The 17,559-nt window shown below is 39.2% G+C and overlaps 1 protein-coding gene across 6 annotated transcripts in view; it reads right to left on the bottom strand.

Annotated features, from left to right (window-relative positions):
* Nucleotides 1-17,559, bottom strand: part of CELF2 (CUGBP Elav-like family member 2) — a 382,430-nt gene that overhangs the window by 168,404 nt on the left and 196,467 nt on the right. The window contains exon 2 of one of the 6 annotated variants that reach the window (XM_075521643.1): nucleotides 17,359-17,514. The exons of the other annotated variants lie outside the window; for them this stretch is intronic. The gene's annotated coding sequence lies outside the window, so the exon portion shown is untranslated. The remainder of the gene's footprint in view (nucleotides 1-17,358; nucleotides 17,515-17,559) is intronic. 6 annotated transcript variants of the gene reach the window in all.

The following is a 17,559-nucleotide window of genomic DNA, read 5'->3' as shown; positions in this document are numbered from 1 at the left end:
GACCCAAATTGCATTTGCTCTCAGTTTTGTTGTGCACAATATCAGTTTAATTGAATCATCTGTAATTCTTCTCACTTATTTTTTTTTCAGCCTGCAGGAACGCACACAAGACATTATGAATGAGAGGCTGGCTGGCAAATTTCTTGAAAACAGAGATTCCAAGTATCCATAGGATTTGCCAGAAAACAGCAGACAAGGTTATATATGTCCTTGTGTGTGTGTGAGCGCACAAATGTGCCAGGGAGGGCGGAGAAGAGGGATAGCCTCTGGCAAATCGATGTCTGTCAGCTAGTGAACCTTGATTTCACTATTAATATGTCATGGTTCACCACACAGAATCTTTCAGCGAGCATCAGCTGTGCTACACGCACGTGCATGTGTGCACACACACACATATATGTTTATATATATATATATATATACACTGGCTGACTTCAGTCAAACCAGTCTGTCATATTCAATGAATCACCGAAACAATGGAATGGGCAGAGTCTCTCTTAACTCAATTAGCAAAGCATTTTTCGGTAATAATTGATTTGAGTAACATTTGTTCCTGTGTTTTTAAGAGAGAAAATCTTCATGATTTAACTGGCTTTGGCTAATGGAAAAGACCCTCACTGATGTGAAATCAAATCATGTTGCCTGCTGTTAACACTGGAATTACAGAAGAAAGCTAGGGAAATAATAGCAGCACCTAATCCATAATCCTCCTAGTGCAAAATGAAGGATTCCGGCATATTTGAGGGTTTTCCCAACTGAAACACCATCCCTAAAAAACTGCAGTGCTCACTCTTAAAGATATTTGTCCTAAGTTATCCTTTATGCTACTTCTTTTTCCTTTGGTGCTTACATCCCTGAACCATTTGCACACATCCATACTAAATGGCCTTCATTAGAGCAGTATTTGGGTGACTCATAAGCTTGATTCATGTATCTTGATGTTACCCTTAGAGACAGGCAAGCATAATTCTCCCTTTACAGACTGAATGACCTGACCAAGGTAATAATGTAGGTCTGTGGCAGAGGAGGGAAATTAATCTGGGTCTGCTGAGTCTCTTAATAGCCCCATAAACACCGAACACTCTGTCCCTATATCTTTTCATTACAACTCATCTAAAGCACATGTATTCAGCTTTGGACTGTGGCATTCTCTGTTCCCCAGACAGTAAGCAGGAACCCAATGAAATCTTTAAAATAAAAAGCACATTTCCTTGCTTTCCCTTGAAGAGTACTAAAGATTCGGGGAATATTCTTACTCCCCCATCTAAAACAGTTCTGTGAAAATTTTGCCAGTTATTGGATCATTTTGTTTTCTTTTCTATTTGGTGATAAAGACATGAGGCCAAATTTTGCTCTCCTTTACACCCACATGAATTTATAATAACCCCACAGGTTTGAAGATTTGACCAGATTGAGCAGCATGCAAAGGAGAAGAGGTAATAGCTACCAGCTCTGCAGCCTCACTGCCACAGGTAGATTAACGCCGCTTCTGGCAATCCTAGAAAACTGTACAGAGACAAAGTCCATACCATAAATAGCTTCTGGGACAAAGGCTTATTGTAAGTGACACCTTTAATGATCTGGTTATTTATAGGTTTCAAACCCAGGACAAACGATAGATTCCTTGCCAGCTGCTTATACTTAGCATTGCTTAGGGTATGGGGAGGGAGGAGGAGAAGGTCTAAGCATATTTTCACCTTTAGCCTCTGCTACCAGCTACTGAGCAAGGACTACCCGCTGAGCGGACTGATGGTGAACGGGATGACGTGCAAAGCCTAGAAGCCTGCCAGGCGCACTGACATGCATACCAACAAGCTGCATTTGGAAAACAAGAGATCCTGGAATGGGTTTTCAGTGGTGATAAGCACACCCAGCCCAAGCTAGATCCAACATGCTCAGCTCCCAATTAGCCATCTGAAAGACGCAGTCAGGTTATCAGAAGTGTTCACCCGCAAACAATCCCAACAAGATCAACGGAGTCTGCTGGATGCCAAATGATCTGCAATACTAGGTTGCTTATTTAGGTGCCTAAATGCAAATCATCAAATGACAGGCCCTTTTGAAGTCGAGGCCTTTGAGTCTCATTCCCTAAACCCTTAAAGAAATAATTTGACATATCTTTAGTTGTAACAAGGGAGCTCGTGATGCAAAGAGTAAACTCATGAATGCTTCTGCACTCTAAACACCTTGAGGGCTGATTTGCACAGATACTCCAACCTACCAAACCCCAATGTAAAACTACTGCTGTTCTCTTAAACTGATGTGCAGAAAATATTCCTCAGCTTTCTACACTAGCAAATATCCAGTTGTTTCATCAGACATATCACATGCTAGCAAAACCTCAAAAGACGTTACTGCAAACTCTTGAACAACCCCATGGGATGGACAAAACTGGTCTTTGCAAGGAAAAACTACTGGAGTGAGTGGTAGTTAGAGAACAGCTGCAAAACAGGGCATTAAGTCAGCTCCATTGCAGTCAAAATGAACAAAGGCTTTTTGCTACACTCTAATACACACACATAATATGACTAGCTTTATTACAGTCTTTTGAAATCACGACACTTCTAATACAAGGCAATGTTGCCTGGTAAGCAACGTAGACAAGAGCCCAAAAATCAAACAAGCACGCTTCTATGTCCTTCAACAGCAGCAAATAATTTGCCATTTCACTTAGCTTAATGAATTTTACAGCGCCTAGGAGAACAGAAATGATGGGTTCTGAACTCAAGAATATATCCACAGATCCCACTTAGAAGGGGTGACATGGAGTACTCTGTTTATTTCTATGTCTATGTACATGCATACATGTATATAAATATACAAATGCATAAATATACAAATTACATGTATGTGTATGCATATATATTTACATCAGGGCCCAGGTTCTAAATTATGATAATACAATCACCCTCTAAAATGACAGTCATCAAAATATATCAGAGGGATATAAAAAAAAAAAAGAAATAAAACAGAAATAAAAAGTCATTAGACTTGGTTACAGTGCTAGCTCGATTTACCTTAGATACTGAAAACAACCCTTAGTCCCTCCAAACACTAATAGCAATATTCTTTTTAATGCAACATTTAATGAAGAATTGAAGAGGAGCTGATAAGACAACGGTGATAAGGCAAACAGTCATAGTGGGCAGGATACATAGAATGTCAAAATAAAGTGAAATAGGAAAAGAAGTCAGCCTGTAACAAGCTATGTTAATATTTGCTTTTGCCTTTTTTCTGCAGGCTGATGAAGATGCTGATACAGATCATTAATGCTCTTAAATTGCCATCACGTTAATGTCAGTAGTAGTGTATTTGTTTGATCCTATCATCGTAAAATGCTACTGAAGTGTGCTGTACCTTTTTTCTTTTTGGATGCCTGGTTTCATTCACCCTTGACCACCTTTCTTCTTTTCATAAATCATGACAATGATGGATTGAGGGAGAACGAAACAAAGTCCAAAGACACACCTGCTGCATCAGATCCCCGAAGAGTGTCGAAGAGAACATTCGCAAAGGGCCCTTAACTGGAAAAACAACGATTACTTGGAAGCCCCATAAATACCCCTTTGTTCCCCTTTTCTGTCTCTCAAAACAGAAAGTGCTTCCTGAAAAAACTTTTTCATCTGTGGTAACGGGGTTCCTGATGATTCATAGGCATTGCAGACCGCTGCAAACCCTCCAAATCTCACCCAAGAAGAAAGAAAAAGAAGAGTCAAGTCAAAGCATGATCACTGGCTACAGAGTACCTGGGGATTGCACTGTGGCTGGAGCAAGAACCCCTGACGTGTTCAGGGAGCCAAAGAGGCAATTCCCAGCACATGAGAGTGGTTAATGTCTACAACAGGCTACATCTCTGCTCTCAGGCTGCTCCTGTGCTCCTGTGAACAGGGAGACAGAGCTCCCTGGGCAAAAAAAGCACATTTGGGAGAGATGCTTCTAGCCATGGCGGCAAGAGCATGATAGTCACAGCAAGGGACAAGAAAGACAGCAGAGGACCACTGGGAAGAGCAGGCTGCAGACATGATGGAAGGACAGACACGCTGAGAACCAAAGGGATTCTGCAAATTTTCCAGCGATGCAGAGAGCTACTCTGTGGATTGAAAGGACTCGGCCCTCAAGACTCATGGTGAAAAGTGGAGCTTGGTTTATATCCCCTTTTGGTTTCCAGTTCATCTTGTTTGCTTATGCCATTTAAGAAAAAAGAAAAAAAAACCCAAGGCATTTAATATATATTCTAATAAAACAGGGGTTTTTTAATATCAAATTCAAACTTTTGGGAATGCTTGCTTTAAACAGACAACCAGCAGATCCTGATTGACTTGGGCTCATATCAGAGAGGCATTAGCTCAGTACCGAACTCACTATGTGTCTATTGGCTGCCATCAGCAGATGTATTTCACAGGTGTTTGGTTTTGCTCACCCACATCTAAGCAATTTCATGATTTAAAATCAAAACTGATTGACTGAAACAAAAAATTCAAAAAGGTCTCAGTTTTCAAGCCTATTGCAGAAAAATACCTTGTCTTTTAGGAAGCAACTGGTAATATGCATAAATGATTTCCCCATTTCAGGAAAAGGTGAATCTCAAAGTGCTAAGAATTGCTTCTGATGGTCCAAAAGACATCCCTTCTAACCCCCATACTCAATTGTAACTGTAAAAGCTGTAATGAGCAAAGCATCATAATTCCCAATTTTAATTTTTCTATCCTCATCCCTGAGGTGAGACTCCAAAAAGAACATCAGCTGGTTTCATCCAAGGTCTAGGAATGCTTCTTCTCTACCGTATGCCATATTACATTTCATGACCATATTCATTCACCATCTTTGAGCTAAAATGTGGTCACACTATCCTTAGTAACCCTAGGAAAATCCATATTAAGATGAGCACCACTACAATCCAATCTGAGAAGCCCAGTAATACTGCACATCTGTATCTCAACTGTGGTTCCTCACTCTGCTTAAATAAAATGTTCATAACTTAAAAAAAAAAATATATTGCTATGCTTTTAGCACTTTCAGCATCTCTAGAATTGCCATGTACCGTATAACCCTAAGTTTTAAAGAAGGTGGAGCACTGTAATAACTTCAAATATCCCATCAGAGAAACATCCAGTCATAACTCACAAACCAGCTAGTCTTTGCACGCAGCTCAGTGGGTAGACACTCTCATCATAAAATTCACCACCAGTGATGGTACTATCTGGTATTCAGCACAAAATTTTATGGGGTGTAGAAAACAAAACCTGAAGCAAAAACAGGTAGAAACAATATCAAATTTCTGTTTTCGATTACAGGTTCTTTCTAACTGGCTGTAGAGAAACAAGTGAAACCGGCTGGCGGGCAGTTCGCCGTGTTTTAGCCACTGCTTCGTTACTAGCATGGGATGCAGCAGAGTTGCATTAGTGATTTTCCAGTATTATTTACTTCTGCTACAGAATTTTGCATGCGTATACTTCGCCTTAACTGTTATGTTCTTAAATTGCTGTTATGATAACCACTCATTCTTCTTAAAACCTGATGCAATTTCCCAGTTTGCTCCTGACATCGCTCCCATGTCTCCAGCCTGTATGTTCATTACTCATTCTTGTGATGTTTCTCCTGCTGGCTAGGATTACTCCGGAGAGTTATTTGACTATAAGAAAGCAAATGAACCTGAATGAGAGGTCAAAGGCTAAGACTGACATAAGCTGTCTTGGGTAAATGACAAAACTCAACTTTATCTAACTATTTCTCCAGAAATAAGTAGTCACTGCATAGACAGAGCCACCTCATCCACCACAGTCTGCCTTAGAGCAGGACCCTCACAGCAGTCAGGGAACCCATTGCTTGGGCTCTACTTTCTTTCCTTGAAGTTCAAGGTTTGCCATTTGCCAGGCTGCAATAAAACACACGTTGGGTCTGCTAGCTACGATAACCATAGGGGATCCTGTAGGTATGACCAACCGTGAGAAAAATTAACCAGAAATTACAACTCTTGTCAATGATTCTCTGAGAAAGGCAGAAAAATGGTTTGATTTGGATTGAGCTGCTCTTGGCTAGATAAATCCTGCTGTCTCTTTGAAGCAGCCAACAGCTAACTCATAACATGCAAAAGCTCCTGATTGCAGTGGAGCAAGAGCTTGACCCTAGGTCTGGCCAAGGTGGCTGAAGCAAAGCTGAAAGCCACCCCACTTGGCAACCCAGCACACAATTCTCTCAGTACTTCTGACTCAAGCTCAAACTGTTAATTTTACAAGAGCAGAACCAAAGATCTTGTTCACACATGAATTTCAGCTGGAGCCAGCAGAAAAAGGTAAAGGAAAATAAAACGTCAAAACTTTTTGATGCGTGTCTCTCAGTAAACATGTTTTGCTGTAATATCACTATTATTTCCAGAAGCTCTGAATTTAACTCTTCCAGCTCCACCAAATTGACACAAGAAATAATGACCTTTCTCCTAAAGATTTATTCTGTAACCAGTTGCTATCTTCTGTACGCTCAGGAATGGTGTTCCCACCGTTGACAAAGACTGACTGTGCTATATAATTGTTGTTTACAGTACACCATTTCTCAGCAGAGGAATGGGAAATCTTTGGATTTAAAGAATCTGTGCGGATTATAGCATGTTATCTGTTTTCTGACCGATTGACAGAAGATTATAATGGCTTGTAGCAATATAAAAGATCAAATAAATGAGGGCGGATGCTAGAATTAACTCCTTATACACCTTGTGCTGTTAGAAATCATTCATAAAACACTGAACACAACATTATCTGAACGTAAATATAGCCTCAGTATAGTTTGTTGGCAGTGACAGGCGAGATCAATATTGGAGACCAAATGCCAACAGTAAAAGGGTATGTCAGTCAGTATTTCACTGACTAACTGCCCTTATCTGAAGCTCTCATGCTTCACTGGGTGAAAATACAGCCATTGATCTTAGTGTCACAACTCAAATTCTTCATATATCAACCAGTTTTTTTCCCCCCTTTTCAGTGGAATTTCTGGGCCACTACTTATTTTTATGATCAATATTTCTATCACTCGCCCATGAACTACACTTTTATTATATTAACCTTTAAGTACAATTTTTAACATATCTGTTTGGTGTAATGTCACATGTTTTAACTCAACATCTCTTTTACAAGTGTCAGAGCTACAGCTGAAGTTCAGGTTTCTTAAAGCATTCACGGCAAAACTACTCTGATTAGTAGATAAATCTACCCAATGCAGCGCTCTCGAGTTCTCTGGGGCTGTGGAGCTGTGCTTTCAAGGATTCAGCTTCCCTTTCCAGGAATTCACAGCTCAGCTGTAAAATTTTTTCTCAGAAGAAGGAGTTTTTGTTAGCAATTGACCTGACTGCTTTACCTTAAAGCATTTAAGTGTTGGAAATTAGCATGACAAAAATCCATCCATGCAAATAGTCCTATGTTTGTAATTGAAAGAGATTGAGTGTTCTGCTAAACAATCCCGAGTACTCTGAGAGGATTTAATGTATATGGATCAGGTCCCTGGCTTGCTTTATGGTCTTGGCTGAGGCACTCGAGCTCTCCGAATTTCACTTTTCCTGTTTGCAAATTGGAGATATGAAGGACAACCTACTTCCATTAGGTCCTTTGGATCTACAAATGAATGAAACTATATTCCAGGAGTAGTAAATGTAATTCTCTGAGCTACATTAAGTGCTCTGTGAGACTATTCATTAATAAACTAACTGAAGTTAAATGTTCTGAGATCTTTAAATAAAAAAGCATTAGATGGACAATAAAAAATATATAGACGTTGTAAAACATATTACTATCTTAGGGAATAAGTTTTAAACTAAGAATTTGAGGGAAATTATTAAAAAACACAATAAAAGTCTCTCCATCTCTGTTAGCATAACGTAAAGCTGTCTCACCAAGCTCATTTACTTAGCTTAGTGAAAATTACAGAAAACTATTACTGATGTTATTAATGACCACCTTGGAACTAATACAAATAAGGTAATTCCTTGATTATTTGATTAGCAGAGCTAGTATCCTTTAGCTATGTGGGTTTTACTGATCCAGAGCCCTTTTCAATCTTGCTTTAAGAACTATCAGAAACTAAAATCAGTGAGAGACACTAAGTAATGCAGTCAAAGACTATTTTCTTTTGGGTTTGTAATTATTATTATTTAAAGTTTCAGCGTATTATGTTAGGACTACAATTTTAATACAAAAGTTGATGTCTCCCAAAGGAAATTGTTCTACCCCAAAATGTTTCATCAATTATTGCATTGCTCCATCATTATCGAAATTGCCAAAGCAATTTCATTATAAATCCCACATAAAGGAGCACTAAGGGGTAATGGCAAAATGGCTTTGGTCCCTGTAGGACTATCTCAAGAAAAATAATTTCAGGCAAAGAGGAAACAAGGCTTTGTTCTTGTGCTGTGGGAGGGAAGTTTGTCTTTCTTGGCTATGGCTCCATGACAGAAAAAAAACCCCACACAAATGGGGACTGCTTAATGCTGGGAAAACAGCACGCTATGCACAAGTTAGTTCATTTAGGCATCCCACAACAAGAGTTTAATGATAAGGGGATTGACTGGAGCTGGATATGTAATGAGGCTTAATTTCTCAGATATAGAGAGCTCTTCAAGGGAAGAATGCAGTGGGAGGATGGGAGGGTAAAAGAACGCATGCCCATGCGCCGGCATGCACAGACGAGTAGGAGGGAGGCGCCTGTTTGTACATAAATAGCCTCTCAGTTAGGGTTGAACTTTTCCTCTAGCTGTCAAAACTTCTGTATTTAGCACTAGTATATAGACTTCAGACAGTAAGACGTCGGGGCTACTTTTTCCAAGGGAAGATAAAAAGGTATAGGGTTAGGGGATTTCCTTCACAGGAGGAAGAAGCCATGAAAATACTTATTTTTTAATTAATTCTGCAAAATTAAAATACTAGTTCCACAGGATCCTTGTCCATAGGTCAAGAGGACAAAACACATAGACCTTACTTATGCTTAGAAACTTCTTTTGGGGAGAGGAGGGGCAGAAAAGGGGGCAAAGTAAAAAGGAAATATAAATAAATAAAACGGGATGAAGCACTCTACAGACCATGAAATACCCACTCATAACTATACTATGCAGCAGAGAATATAATCCTTAGACAGCAAACAGTTCAGAAGAAATTTAAAACTTTTAGAATATACAAAGACAATAAGCGATCATGTTTTAACTGATGAACACAAAGAGAGTCAGTAAAGGGGTCGCTGGTTGGGGGAATCTTGGTTCCATTTCTGGCTCTTGTAGAAGGAAAATTACCTTGCTTCCCTGTGCCACAACAGAAGAATGTGAAAAATAACTACAGAACTGCATAAGGGAATTTTTGAGGCTTACTTAACATTTAATGAAGGGTTTGAGATTTTTGTGTGAACACCACCACAAGAGCAACTAATATTACTAAAACTAATTAAAGAACAATTTTTATATGGCTGAATTATGACCTTCATGCAGCTATAGTTACTATAGTTTATTCCAAAGATATCTACTGCTAAGTTTACAAGTTACTGAAGCTCACTTTTTTAAAATGTAAGATTTTATTAAAATGCAGTAATGAAATTTGCCAGATTTTAGGCCATTATTACCAGTTATATATAAAAATTCATTTTATGGCAATGTTCCATGCTGCAGAAAGCCTCAAGGTAAAATGAAATTTTAAGTGACTGGATCAATGAACACTAGATTCTTAAATGTGTTCTGCAGTTCTGAAATCTCTGTGCCTTACCAGTTCAGTCTCTCTGTCCTTTTGCTGTATCCATATCCCATGACGGAGGAATAGGATTTAAACCTAAGATTAGGGATAGCACTGTATTCTAGAGGTAAAATACATCATCATCAGTGGCCACATCAGTATACCAGGGCCATCTCATCAGCCAATATTACATAAATAGTAAAAATTAAATGTGTAAAAGGATTAGCTATAAAAATGTCGGGTTTTCTTCCAGTTCTAGATAAAAAATACCTAATATGGAGAGTAGGGAAAAAAAAGAGCTCATTTGAGAAAGAAACTCTTAATTTTTCTTTTCTATTCTGTTGTCCATCTTTGGATACCAGTAGAGGAAACATCAATGTCTTGACCATACTGTCCCTCAGCCCCTTGTTTCTGCCAAAGACAGCGTCACCCCAATCAAGAGGTATATAAAAGCTCTCATGGTGTCAAGGACAGTGTGGCTGCATCTTCAAGAGGACTGACAGAAACTTTTCTGTCCTGCACCCAAGAAATACAGACATTTCATTTTGGCACAGAGATGGATTAAAAAAAAAAAAGACAAAAAAAACCAGACAAAAACCTGTCTTTACCCCAGTTTTGGTGTACAGTACAAGTTCTAAGTGCCACTGTGCACAGAGACTAACCTTCGTGCAGCCTTCCTTTGTTTTCAAGTTACTCTTCCTGTTTACAGAGAGAGAACAGGTATAAAACTAAACCCCAGATACAAATCTTTTTCTTTTTCTGGACTGGGATGTCAGAACCACATTCAACATTTTGCATATCAACTTCAGTTGAGCTCTTGTTTTTTTGAGTCATTAGGACTCTTCCTTACTGTGCTCAGGACCTTGGTAATCATTATGGCTGGCTCTGCCATAAAGAGGAATAATTAAAAAAGAAAAAAAAAAAAAAAAAAAAAAAAAAGAAGAGGCACGTTATAGCTATAGGCTCCATAAATGGGGAGCAGATCCTTGTTGGTGACAGGGGATTACCATGGACCTGATACTACACTACCAGTTGGTCCACTCCAAACCACCATGACTTCTTTGTGGCTATGGATGCATTACTGAATCTCTCCAAAAGGTCCTCTGTCCATTGCTCTGGAGCAGTTGAAAGCCCCAGCCACTGGTGATCTCCATCATTTACAGCAGCCAGAGAGCACTTTGATGAATACAGTTTAAATACGAGATCCACTGAGGGAGAAAGGGGAAAAAATATTTTCTATCTAACCAGTTGACAGTGTTCATCAAGGTACTTCACCTGATCCCTAAAAGGACAATTTTAAATGAAACAAGTAACGCATGCAGCAATTAGATACCAAGTAGCGTGTGGCAGGTCACTAACCAAGAGCAGATTGCAGTGAACCAGGGAGAGAAAGGAAAGACAGATTACAAAATATCAATAAAACTAACATGACTGTCATTATTGATGGCATTAACTCTCTCAGCCCAACAGCAGCAGCAAAAGGGAAAGCTGATATTCTGTTTACTGTCAACTTCCCATCTGTACTTGTCACATGAAATGGTCATTTTGCCAATCTTTTTTTTGCTGGAAAAAATATTTTGAAGAACTAAGGAACAATACTTCAAAGGGAAAAAATCAATTCTGACAGTGGCAAGGACAGGCGTCTGTCACAGGTGATGAGAAAAAGGACATTAAAAAAATCTAGATATTTATATCACATGACACAAAGCACTTTTATACAGACATGACCAATTTGAGTTACTTTATTGCACAGTTAAGGTGATGGCATATGTTATCATTTTTCCAGAAGAGCGAAAATATACTTACATTTCGGCCTGTGAAATATGCTATCACCAAGCAGATTGGAAGGAACTATGTTCAATTTCTACGACCACATTTTCATGAGTTTGCATTTCATGCACCCTAGGCAAAGGGTGAGCACGTTGCATTTGAAGGATTTCACTTCTCTGGTTACAGGTTTTCAAGTTTGTTGAAAAGAAGCCCATAATGCTGGTGCTAACTTTTGGTCAAGGCGGGGCATTGAATGTATTAAATTTCCTTTTTAAAATAAACAAGTGTAAAACCTACTCTCATGCTTATATCTAAGAATCCTGGAATACTGGAATGTGGAGAATATACACTGTAAATCTATTTCTAAATGCAGAGCATGGAGAGGTAAGCAGAAATCCCTTTAATTAGTTCTTAACTTGCTTTTTGAGTAACACATACGCAGGGGTTTCAATTGTATTTTCTCTTATTGTTACTACTTGTGAACACTTGTGGTTCATTGACTGAGCCTCATTACCCCTGGAGATTGTTTGTTCATCTGTTTGTCAGAATTTAATTACTGGAGCACAACCACTGATATAAGGACATTCACGCAAGAGCCTAATATTTTTCTCTTCTCCATCTACTGTAGGTAGCTTTATTTCCTCTCTAGAAAATTGCTCTTAATCAGCTTGTCACTGTGCAGAACAACAAATTTCATAAGCAAAGGAGGGGTCTATCAGAGACACGAGTACTGTTCTGCAGCCATCTCTGAAAAATCTACTTTCTCAACCAAATGGATGAAGAACTGAGCAACTCCTGACCTGATTTAGAAGCAGAAAGGCAATGGCTCTATTACACTCACTGATTACAAACTCTGTTTTCCAGCTGCATCACTGAAGCAGAAAACCCCTGAAAAATGCAAAGGAACACTATGGGTGTCAGAAAGGAATCGCAAGCCAGCTTCTTGGAGGCAGAAGCTGTGCGCTAGATTGCCCACTTGCTCTTCATCAGTAATCTCTGCTTATAGTCCCCAAAGATGACTCCTTACAAATTTAGGTCACAGGACACTTTCTGTGCAATTCTTGCCTATCTCTACAACTGCAAACTCCTGACTATACCTCTGAATGATACACATGTATAGTATATTCAAATAACCAAGAAATCAAAGGCTCATGGCTTCACGTTTTTTCACCTGGGGAGAAAACCACAGGCTCACATTTCACCTAGCTGTCATGCAGCTTGAGTTATTACCTATAAATATATATCACAAAAATGAGGACAAAATATATTAGAACTTGCATAACATGTTTCAACTAATGGAACGTGTTTAAGGCCCAAATTTCCAGCTATTAGACAAAGTATAAATTTTTATCAAATACCTCAAAAAACTATTTTCAAATAAGCCTTCCTTCATAAGCATGCAATAAAAGAATTATTTTATTGTATTAACTTTTTCCCTCTAAACATCCTCAACTAACAAAACCCACTAATCTTGAAAGAAATCAACCTATAGAAAATCAATGATATTTCAGTAAGACAAAACCATTCTTTAGCCACGATTCCGACTGTCTTCTAGGTAGGACGATCCATTTTTACCATTTTCTAACACACATTCAAGCTTAACACATGAAAGCCAGCGACAGTATTAACACATGTCAACAGGGCAAAGTGAACCTTTTGGTATCCAGAGACACTATAGTTTATTTTATATTTTCTTTAGCATTTATTGTGAAAACATATCTCTTGAACTGCATCCAAACCACTGTCTTGTCCCTATTTTGCAATTGCCATAAATGAGAATAGTCTCCTAGTATTGCTGTTTTAATGGCACTACTTAGCAGCATTCAAGGGAGTAGGGTAGGACTCAAGGGGTTGAGAATCCGATTTGAATGCATAATAAAGAAGCATCTGAAGTTTTACTGTGTTTATTAAATTGTTTATGGCTATTTCAATAGTAGTTGTTAAATTAACCATCAAAAAAAAAAAGGTAACTGGCTATTATCACAATTTTAATATGAGTCTACAAATAATGCTATGCTTTATTTTAAAAGTTCTGATTCTTGAAGTCCTATGTATATGGGTATCTTGGCTTTCATTTTCATACAAAATGTCCGTTGAATAAAGCTTGCAGTGACATGAATCATTAAGGTTCAGATATCAGTAAGTAACTAAAAAGGATGCAACTACTTTAAAAAATTCTCACTTTTTAAGCCTCTGAAAATCTTGTAAAGGCCAATTCATGAATTTCAGAGTGGCTACACTGACATTGCCACTTCAAAGCTTTCTTTTTTCGCCATATTCACAGACTACAAAAATTAATTTCCTGAATCTTCTGAGTCATTTCATTTAACAGTTTAAGAAGACAAACAATACAGACAGCCCTTCCACTGCCCGCTGCGGCGAGTAAAATTGTGCAGATAAACAAAACAATTATCGGGGCATGCAGGAGGGATAGATTCAAAGAACTGCCTTTACTCGTTTGTTAAAAACACAATCAAATTAATGACCGAGTCGCTGTCTGCACTACCTGGTCTCACTGGCCATTTGCAAACACAAGGATGCAATGTTATCCTCTGCAACTGGCCGGGCTGATCGGTCCCCCCCTTCTCCCGGCGCGGAGCAAAGGACACACAGCACACACTCTGCGTGGGCACAGGGGAAGCGTGAGTGGGAAGGGGGTGTCTCAGGGTTACCTCAGATTTGTCTTCCATCACAGAGTCAGTACAGCCATGGACCAGCAAAGGCATCGTTGCAATAGCACAGATACGTCCATCCACTTTAAGAGTTTTTCTTCAGGGCTCATTTCTTTTTTTAATAATTCAACCCACATACTTGTGTTTCTTCCAAAACAAAATGATGTAAACTGAAACATTTTTAAAAATTCTCATCCACAGCTAATTACTGATGCTGAGGATTAACATTCTGTGGCACTTCAGCTTTAGTTACTTTCCTTAATTAATGTCATATTTGCAAAGATCTATAAAAACACTGTTTAGGTAAATGATGTGCATTCATTAACTATTTAAAGCCCATGTCTATTTTTTTTTTTCCTAAGTATTTGGAATGCCTCTTGCAATTCCTACAAATAACCTTTAAAGCTTGAAGGGATCCATAGGTGCTTCACAAAAACGCCAACAAAATTTCATTAACTGTTAGGACAAAAGGTGCTTGTGTCAGGCGTGTTAAGAGCCCTCAAAATGCATACATGCATGTATTTCTAAATACTTATGTATGAAAAATTTGATCCTTGCATGCAAAGAAAAAACTTCTGTTGTGCTACACAGTAACAACATCTAAGTTGCACCATGCAGTAACATCATCTAAGCTGTTATTAATAGCACTGTGTGGCTAAGGGTGGTTTCCTTGCTCTGGGTAGGCTGACAATTCATCTCTGATATTCTTTTCCTGTACCACAGAGCACAGTCCATAAACTGAAGATGTCTTTTCCAGGCATTTTTATGTAAACTATGCAACACAGAACAGCATATGTAGTGATACAGGCTTTTCTAAAAGCTGAGGCATAAAGACACTGCTATTGCAATGGAATAAGATGTATTTTTGAAGACTACCTACCTATTTACAGCCCTAGGGTGTGCTTGGCTGATGCAGTTTTAACACATGTCAGTAAGCCAGACAAACCACAGGAAACACTCAGTATTTGTCCTGGCCTGTTCAACTTAAATTTCAACACTTCAGTAAATATTTTCCTGAGAGGGTTAACAACTGATATTGCTATGGTCTCATCAAGGCTAAGATGTCATTAAGCCTCTACTTCCTTAGGATTTTTATAGCAAACCCATCTTTTTTGGCCCTGTTTGTTCTAGAAATGCGTTTTTACCACTGCCGCAGCAGGCAGTGCCGCTTAAATAGTTGGGAACGTGCAAAGGAAGAGGCTGTGCTGGGCATGAGGAAGGACGCAACAAACCCCAGCCAGGAAACACGCCGTCAGGCAGGCTGGGTTTGAGAGCTGCGATGATACCAGCTGCAGTTGGGTCACAGAGCCAGAGAGCGACCACAGCCCTGTGATGCACACGTGTGCATTGCAAACCCGAGAGATGGGTTGCGTGGGACGCGTGCCCAACTGTGCACAACTTGCATGCCGAGCTGTACAACAAGTTTATTTTATTTTTGAGGTTTTCAGGAGGAAAAGCTGTGTGCACTCCCCACCTCTGCCTGGGACAGGGGACACACGCGGACAGAGGAAGGAAGTCACACTAGACAGGTCCCTCTGTCTCCTCAAATTTCTGCCTCATTGCAATGGTAAACAAAAGTCTGTTACTGGTTGGCAAAGCAGCAACTATTTTAAAGACAAAATTTAGGGCCAAATTCTCAGTCTAGATACACTGTAACTCTGAGAGTAAACCCGCTTAGCCTCCTATGCTACCACCACAGACAAGGAGACCACCACCAGATTAAAGAACATCATAATCCATCTTCTATAGATTAGAAATATCTTTTACGACAGCTTGTAAAATAAGCATCGCAGCAGGATGGCTTGGGAAACAGGAGTCGTGCGCCCCTTTTGTCTTCCCCTCCAACTTACGGCAACTCCCTTTGTTCATCTGAGGCTCCGCCACCACGGCGGCTGGTTTCTGCTGGGGAGCTCAGGTATCACTAGCAACGTGGCTGTGGTAACTCTGAGCTCAGCAGCTACTCACAGATCAGGAAAGAAGCATCTCAGCTTCCTGAGCATGCTTTGCCATCCGTGCCAGCCCTCGTGCAGCTAAGTACCTGTCTGCTCTTCCCAACCAGCCAGTTACAAACCAGTTACAAACCAGTCAGCATCAGGGGGCTGCAACCAGCTTCCCTTTCCATCCCTTAACGCCCTATTCTGACTGTACACCAAGCTTCGTCCCACAGCAAGTGCACGTTGTTGTATGTAGGATATGTTGCAAAGCGGGTCCTATGGAGATTGCAAAAAGCAATAGCAACAAAACCAATTCTGGCAAGAAAAATTAATTGCATGCATATTTGTAGGACTGGGTCCACACAGGAGAAACTGTAGCTAAAAATGAAAGAAAATTAGTGAAAATATGAATTAATATAAGCGTGCATAATTAAGAACAAGCACACTGTCATAATTTTCAACCTTTGGAATATGTGGAAAATATTCTGTAGAGAATGGGACAATTTAGCACATCATTTGCAATCTTAAATGCTTTCCTACATTGAAACAAAGGAACAGTAATCACATTGAAACCTATTTTAAACGAAAGCAGAGCTTGTGCCTGACCCAAGAAAGCAGGTAGACCTCCACTGCCTGTTAATCAAAGAGAACCAAATGAGGAAAAAGATAACTATAGGAATAAGGGATAGATACAATGAATAGCTTGAAAGATTAAAAGCAGATTGAATTCAGTTATTACTTTTGCAGAAATATCAAAGCATAATTATGCCGTTTTCACACATCGTTATTTGACTTTCTATGGAATTAAAATGAACACAATTAATAAATAAAAAGTATCCAGTTAAAATAGAAGCATGGGGAACCTTTCTACAACTGCAGCTAAATTGTTGCAGTGCTTTCTAGGCCCTCATATATCTTTTGTATCTTGAATATATTAACTTTGAGTTAGGCATAAAGAATCGCATTATTATCAGTCACATTATAAAAGCAGACTCTGTATAAACCTGTTGGATCACTCTGGCAGATACACATAAGATAGGCTGCAAAAATTCAAGTGCAGGATACAGAATAGTACAAAGTGCTCTCCATAAAACATTCTCCTCTCGAATGCCATTTAATTATAGCGTCTACTTGGTTTCCCTTTCAATTTCTTTCCTTCTTCCCATCTCTTTACTAAAACTCTCAGTGCAACACATGGATGTAATGATTTTAGCGGTACGTTAATTGGCTCGGGCCCATTTCTAATGCAAGTATTCAGCGCGCCAAGGGACAGCCTCGTCACACCTGGGAGGTGATGTTCACCTGCTTCAGCAAACTGACAACACCATCACAGCATTATAAATAAGGAACCACATAGAAACGATCACTCTGATCTTCTGCTTATACCCTCTCCTTCCACTGGAAAAAGCAAACACCACATCCAACCACTAAGCAAGACATCTGCAAATAAAAAAAAAAAAAGGAAGCCTTTAAAAAAAAATTTTT

The sequence above is a fragment of the Mycteria americana genome, chromosome 1, assembly GCF_035582795.1.
Source record: "Mycteria americana isolate JAX WOST 10 ecotype Jacksonville Zoo and Gardens chromosome 1, USCA_MyAme_1.0, whole genome shotgun sequence".
NCBI lineage: Eukaryota > Metazoa > Chordata > Aves > Ciconiiformes > Ciconiidae > Mycteria > Mycteria americana.
This window is presented reverse-complemented; position numbering and strand designations above follow the sequence as displayed.